This window comes from Colossoma macropomum, unplaced genomic scaffold, assembly GCF_904425465.1.
Source record: "Colossoma macropomum unplaced genomic scaffold, Colossoma_macropomum, whole genome shotgun sequence".
NCBI lineage: Eukaryota > Metazoa > Chordata > Actinopteri > Characiformes > Serrasalmidae > Colossoma > Colossoma macropomum.
This window is the reverse complement of record NW_023494809.1, coordinates 2,286,138-2,294,445: the sequence shown is the minus strand read 5'-3', so window position 1 is coordinate 2,294,445 and position 8,308 is coordinate 2,286,138.

Genomic DNA, 8,308 nt, shown 5'->3' with positions numbered 1-8,308 from the left:
CAAGCTTTTTATTGAGCTGAGTTTAAGGCACAATCGAGTTTATGTACATTTAAAACTTTAAAAATACCAGACTAATCACAGTTTTAAATCCATGATCCACTTATACATGTTTACCTGCTTACTGTGTCAGAGCAAACGGCAGAGAAAACAGCAGCAGCAGCTCCATGTTTGTTTATTTGGGTTTCCTATTAACGGGAAAACGCGAGAGTTTGTGGGAGTTTGTGGGAGTTTGCATGAGTTTGCGCGAGTTCAGTGAGATCCGTTCGGTTCAGCAGCAGCTGAAAGGTTTAGTGTGTGATCCCTAATCGTTTAGTGTGGATCCCCAATATTTCAGTCGCCAAAAAAATCTGCAAATACCAGCCGGACAGTGTGAGACGCCCAGTCTTTTATAATCTATTCAAACTTTAAAAGCCGTGTAGTGAACCCAAGGCTTTACCTACTTTTCTCCTGCTATTCTGGTCCTTTTTGCCTGCCTTCCTATGCTTCTCAGTGTCTATATGCTTGCTCTCATTAGCAGGGCCTTGTACATTCTGCTCCTCATCATGCATTTGCTAAAATTGTCTTTGTCATTTCTGACCAGGGTATATCTGGATGTCTCCGTCAGGAGTAATGTTGGCTTCTCTTAACTGTCTGTCTCTTGATGCATCTGATGCAATTCCACAAAATACCCTGTCACGAAAAGGGATTCCTCTATCCAAACTCGCAGCATAAGCTCCATAACATACTGAGGTGCATTTCCTGAAAGTGCCATTGAACTGCCATAGTTAAGTGACAGAGAGTCTATCATTTTGAACACTCTCCCTCCACTGTTAGTGGATGCTCAACGATGCTTTCAGGAAATGCAGTCCTGGCTAATTGACCTGTCCCTTCGCACACGTAAAAAACGTATAAGTGGTTCTTTTTTGGGTTACAGTACTCCTCAAAATTTTCCACAGTTTTGCTACAATCACTGTTGAAGGATTGAAAGAAACAAATTAGGATCAAAACTATAAAACATTCTGTTCTTAAAGCTATTTAGAAGCGTTTTTGTGACGTGCATCAATTTTGCTCTTGTCCACTGCAATGCTACTCGATCCAACGGTAACGGATGTAGCATAGCTAGCTAATGCACGCTATTTAAAATGACACATTGTTCTTATTTACACTAACAACCACTTAATTCTAAGTAGGTTATTGACTCAGTATCAGCGAGTAATAAAAATGATGTACTCTGTCTAAAAAATGATATTGGTGCATCCCTAATTTTCACGAGAGTGGACAGTGAGTGGACAAGGTGTTTAAAAACTCCAGCAGCACTGCTGAGTCTGATCCACTCGTACCAGCACAACACACACTAACACACCACCACCACATCAGTGTCACTGCAGTTCAGAGAATGATCCTATGTTAAGGGTGATCAGCGCATATTTATCTCGTGAATTTGAGTCTCGTGGAGGCAAAAGGAAGGCAGATAGCTAACATTATCTTAGTGTAGTCATATAACTGTGGCAACTGCTCTCAAATCATTATTACAGTGGAGAAAATAAATTACTCCAATGGCAGAAATGACTCATCAGGTGAAGAAGAAAACAAGCTAAAAGGTAAAGTTAGCTCCTCGGCTAACTAGATACCTTACCTGGCTTCTTTTCTCAGGCTGAACAGGTAAAAACGTCTCTCTGGAATCCATTTTGTGCTGAATACAGATAGAATCGACGACTGAGGTAAGCCTTGCACTAAAGCTAGCTTAGCTCAGTGGCTACCCTAGCAGTCAGGATTGAGCTCCACAGGGATTCAAAATGGCTGCATAACATGCATGCTGGGTATTGTAGTAGAAAACAATGATGAATGCAAACATGAAAACAATATAAACTCATGAATTCTGTCAAACTGCCTGTCCAGTGAAATGCTGTGCTAGAGAATACTGTGTAACACGACATATAAAACACCAAATCGGAATATTTTTAAACATGGTGGCTATACTTCTGGGTGGATAACTTGCATCCAGTCAATACGGAAGCAGCTTGAATTATCACACAATTTATACTGATAAAAACATAAAAGACAAAACATTAGCATAACAGTAAAATTCTGTTGTGTTTGAGGCTGTAATGTCAAATGTATCCAAGTATTTCATGGATTTTACTTACATTTTTCCTGTTCTCCAGTGTTCAAAAGCAGGTAGAGCTGAACTGTTAGCATTAACTCCACTGAGGGATCCTCAGTGTTTGCTAGTACATGAGGCAAAGCTAATGACAACTTGGTGAGTCCTTTACTCATCCAGATAAGGTTGTCTAGCACTCCTATATGACCAATAAGAGCACCAGAATGTAAAGTAGGATTTTATGATGATATGTTGGTGGTTATTTTTACAATTATTACTCTGAGAGAGTTCGTCATAAAGCGTCATAAGCTAGTTAAGAAGCTAACACTGTTAGCATTTATGCTAGCAACCACAGAGTGTTTTTGCTCATATTTTCATATTTGACAGAGAAAAACATGACAGTGTAAGTGTAGACATTTGAATGTGTGTGTTGTGTGTGTGTGTGTGTGTGTGTCTGTGTGTGTGGGGTGTGTGTGTGTGTGTGTGTGTGTGTGTGCAGAGCTGTGCAATATATTGTTTCATTTCAGCCAACAAGCTAACTGGCAAGTAAGGTAATGACCAAAAAGACTGTTAAATTGTAAATTATAGTTATTATAACAGTTCTATCTCTCAAACAGGTGAAAAATAAACTACAATGGGAACCGTAAGTTAAGTTGGTTCCCGTTTGGGAACCCCTGTTAGAAAAAACAACACAGACCAGCATGGTCACCAGCAAAACCAGCCTATGTTGTGGTTTGGATGCTGGTATGCTGGTCAGCCGGCATGATGCTTAGTGTCCAGCTAAACTATCACCAGACCAGCATAAACCAGCATAAACCATTTCTGTGCTGGTTTTTTCAGCAGGGTCAGCTCTAGTTCTACAAAACACCCTTATATATTGAATATTTCTTTATTAAAACTGCAGTGGAAAGTGTAGCTGGTGCAAGTTCATAGTTAAAAGACAAAAATGAACCATACAAAGTCGTGAAGTCATACTGGAAATTAGATTTTTAAAAAGCTGTTTTTTCAGTATCTTTGTTAAATTAGTCCCAGGATTAGTATAAAATGCAGCACTACCAGTGTTATTGTCTCTAAAGTAAGTTCTTTGCCGCTGTGACGTATTGCTGATTTGTCCTATATATTTTATGCTAATTTTAGGCTTGAATGTTCCTTAATCCCATCTGTTAAACTTTTTATTTTTAAATACTTAAGTATGTTTATTATGGCAACTATCCGTAGCCTGCTTGAGTGTCCATTTCCCATCACTCAACAGAGCCATGAAAGTAGGCAGGGTTCTTTGGAAGTTCAAGGATCTCTTTTACCTTTATCTCTCAATTTGGTTTTATGTGGGAGTCACAGACTGGAATTCTCAAAAAAATCTCATTTATTGTTATTTATTTTATCATCTGACTTGCATGATGACTCTGGAATGACTGTTTCTGACCAATCAGTGGTCCAGTGATACGTTCAGGCTTAGCACCCTTGGTAACCAGACAAGAACAGAAACCCATTTCAGCACAGTTAGGGGTGTTCCCACCACAGATTTCTTCTCTCCAGTGTGCCTCTTTTCGTTGTTGTCTATGGACCAACGTGTGCCATGACTGTCCAATATGCTTTACTTTTAAACCATTTGTTTAACTTTTTCTACTGAACTCCAATGAAAGGCCCCAATCATCATCCACAGCTAGTGGTGTATGCTACAATGTTGACTCCACTTAATTTTAACCAAGACAGCACCGGAGCCATTGATAAAGAGAAACGGATTAAACCTGTTTTTTGAATAGCTACAGATTGTGGAAATATGATGAAAATACATAGATTATACCAAGCAATATCCGGCAGCTTGACAAATGATTACAGCTGATTAATGTTAGAACACATCTTACCATCTTGCCTGTTTCACATAATGAGGCTGCTGAAGGGAGCTTGAGCAGGCTACAGGACGAGGGGAAACTCAGAATGAGAAAATCATTATTGTAGTGATCATTTTTAATTGTAATTATTATTAATCAGTTAATCAGATTTAAAGTCAAGTTTTTAAGTTTTTATTCCGAAGCAGCTGAAAGTTCTCGTTCTACTTTTTACAAATTTTTCGTTCCACCTTAAATGTGGCAGGTGCAGGGGCGCCTCTACAATAGGGGCCAGTGGGGCCTGACTCCACCAGATGTCGCTGTGCACGACATGATCAATAATTCAGTAAAACAACTAATGTGCATATATATATATATATATATATATTCTTTGTAATTGACATTGTTGCACATTTATTACATATGACAATGGTAGGGCTGTCCGACAAATTCCAAATTTCCTGTAACTGTTATGTAAATGCCACTATGTAAATGCCCCATGCTAAGAGCAGCTAATAAAGCATAATAAATATACATATGTCCAGATGTTTAGTAAACATTGTCGTTTACGATATGGGCGTTGCTATGCAGCTAGCCACTGCTCCTTATCAGTTGTGGTAGCCACTCATAATAGCAAGGCAGTATAATGAGTCGAGTCGAAAATGTAATAAAAGTTCAATTTGGTTCCAACCATTAGAGCAGAAATTAGAGATGAAACGTTTGGGACACACCAGACAGAGGATTTCAACATCATTCAGTCTGGAAAGGACAAAATCTGCTTCTTTAATCCAGAGAAGTTCAAAAGAAAAACATGGCTAACTGTGATTGTAGCTAAAAACACTCTTCTGCTTTCCTTGCCTGCTCTTGCTACGCTATCACCTGAATTCATTCATGGATTGGTGGATTTTGAGAGGAAATCTTTGATTTTTGCTGAGACATTCTGCATTATTACAAGGCGTGTTATTCCTAATGGCCCGGAAGCGTGTTTCCCTGCTCTGATATGTAGTTGCAGACCGCAATGATCGTTCACTGCTAGATAACTTTGGATTTGTAATGCGATGCTGTATAACCAGGTTTTGTGAGATCTAATGTCGTTATCATATCACTCATATTGTCCACTTCCACTAACTCCTTTGTGATTTCACTGATGGAGTTTCATTGACGAGTCGCTGCTGCCCCTACAGTTTATTGTGTCCCACCAGGCTTTCTGTGCCAGAGACGCCACTGTGCAGGAGTTAAGCTTAAATGGTGCGCAGGTGCCAGAATTAGTGCCATTAAAGGTGAGGCAGAAAATTTAAAGCAGAAACTGGCAAATAAGTCCATCTTCAACTCCATCCTCTTTCCCACAGTGTCCAGTGTGTTGCTGGCTTTTGTTTGTTGTACTGTTTCTAATCCTTGTTAGTGTATGAAGACATTTTTCTGACCAGAGTTTGTGCTTACAGTGACTAGTGGGCAGCGCTGGCACATGATGAAGCCGGTAATTAAACAAACTAATGCTACTCAGACTTGAACTCTAATCTACATTACACACACTTCTGTTCAAATGTCCCTCAAGCCAGTCATGATGAAGAAACACAGAGTCGACCCCAACTTTTAGACGTGTTTGGGATTGACTTCCCTTCACCATCCATGGCTGACCAGTCAATAATTAAGGAAACTTTCTCTCTAGTCAGTCAGTCTAGAGCTGTACAACCATTTAGAGATTAACACAACCTGAGTTTTATATTTATTGTTATACACCCGTCAGCGACAACAATAAAACCACCTACTTACCATATTGGTGCAATTTGTAGTTCTACAGTTACAGACTGTAGTCCATCTGTTTCTCTGCATACTTTGTTAGCCCCATTTCACCCTTTTCTTCAGTGGTCAGGACCCCCATGGACCCTCACAGAGCAGGTACTATTTGGGTGGTGGATCATTCTCAGCACTGCGGTAACACTGACGTGGTGGTGGTGTGTTAGTGTGTGTTGTGCTGGTCTGAGTGGATCAGACACAGCAGTGCTGCTGGAATTTTTAAACACCTCAGTGTCACTGCTGGACTGAGAATAGTCCACCAACCAAAAATATCCAGCCAACAGCGTCCTGTGGGCAACGTCTTGTGACCATTGATGAAGGACTAGAGGATGACCAACACAAACTGTGCAGCAACATATAAGGTACTGACTCATTTGCAGACATTTGCAAGATGGATCAACAGGGTAGGAGTGTCTAATAGAGTGGACAGTGAGTGGACACAGTGTTTAAAAACTCCAGCAGCACTGCTGTGTCTGAACCACTCGTACCAGCACAACACACACTAACTCACCACCACGTCAGTGTCACTGCAGTGCTGAGAATGATCCACCACCCAAATAGTACCTGCTCTGTGAGGGTCCATGGGGGTCCTGACCACTGAAGAAAAGGGTGAAATGGGGCTAACAGAGTATGCAGAGAAACAGATGGACTACAGTCTGTAACTGTAGAACTACAAAGTGCTTCTATAAGGTTAGTGTAGCTGATAAAATGAACAGTGAGTGTAGATACAAGGAGGTGGTTTAAATGCTCTCGTTGACCTGTGTACATGTCAGTTTTGATATCCATGTAGTCTCAATTCGCTGTCTTATGTTTGCCTACTTGCAGTCAAATGCATTAACCTGACCTCTAAGAAGTCCATGCTCCCTCTTATTGGACACAAGATACCAGCATTCCTCCTGCTTAATAAAAAGGCCTTGTCAGAACTCCTCCTTAAGCTGCAGTCACACCAAACACAAGCATGATTTGCCTGGCGAAAAGATAATTCACGAACTTGACTTTGCTTCTGGTAGCGGTTAATTTTGCCTTCCCCCGAGTTCCTCTAGGTGGACTTTAACCCTGCAGATTTGTGAATCTCCGATATGAGAGCCAATAGAAAACGAGACAGCGAAAAAACTAAACAGAGAATTTTCTCCCAAGTCAACGTAATGTTGCTTGTCACTCACAATTGCAAAAATACCTACTTAACCTGCTAGCATTAGCTGTTCTGATGAACCATAGGACTATACATTCCCTCCAAAATGACCACATCAAAAAAGCCCAGTACTCACCTTATTTTTGCTCAAGCCAGTGTTGCCAGATTGGGCAGGTTCCCTCCAAATTGGACGGATTTTGGTCAGATTTGACATGAGAAAAAGTGGTGGACGGACAAAATTAGGGCTGGTTTGTCATTTTGGCAGGGTTTTAAAAGAATAAAAAAATAATAAACTGCATTATTTTATTATTTTTACAAGTGCTCAATATGAACCTTCTCCAGCTGTACGGACATCAACACCATAGTCAAATTCATCCCATATTCGATTGAACGTGTCATTCGTTCATCCAGTGTTGTGGAACCAACGCCGAACGCTCTGAGCTGTTGGAGCTTCACTGCTGACAAAAATCACGCTGCAAAGTTATGATGGATTCACTCTTATTGAAGTGGAGAACGCAGAACGCTTTCTGCTCAGGGGTCTCCATCTCCTTGCAGAGTGAAGGGAGCCATCATCCGGTGACAGTCAAAGACTCCCTCTTTCAATTGGTATGTGATTGGTTCCTAGGCACCTCACGGTTGTAAAAATATGGCGCTTTGAAATTGGCTGAATCTTTTTGAATCACCCTGTGGATGTAATGGACGTGCATTCTAGAGCAGATTATCCAGTTTACATGGCGTTACAGTCTATATATAATTTTGCAATAGTAGAAAACTGGAATTGCTCCTGATCTGTTTCGGCATAGCATTTAAAGGTAAACTAGTTTTAAAAATGTATATGAGGAATAGTAATGCCTGCAGTATGTTATTGCTATTCAGTAGCCTTTTTAAATTGTATGGGATCATGACTCCTATCACATCAAAGGTACAGCAGGGGTTTTAAGGTCCAATTGTGAACCTTAAATAAGTTTTTCCAGGTGAAAAGTTCGTATTTGTACCTTTTCATAACCGAATGTTTTAAAACAGACAAGAAGAGACAAGGGTGTTTGGAGTCAGTACAGCCTATATATATATAGCCTAAATATCATTTCAGTGGATTATGGTACAGTTATGTTCCCTGACTACAGGTACTGAGATGTACCCTTGAGGATACTGACCCAATGACAGTTTAGTACCTTTATTTCTGAGAGTGCATTATGGTTAAAATGTCCCTAGACTGTACTTGATATGTTCTTTTTGGACGTTTTTACATTCAGTTTGGTGGGTTTTGAGCATTTATAGATTGGAAACTATACAAGCAATTTGGCAACCTTGGCTCCAGCCCCACAAAGAAAATAGTGCGAAGGCTGTCCAGTGTGACCACAGGTTTACTCAGGTCAAAGGGGACAAAATCACAGGTTTGCATCCATTCCGGATGTAATACATAATACATCTGTACATTTTTCACCTCTGCTAAAAATATGCACTTCTTAA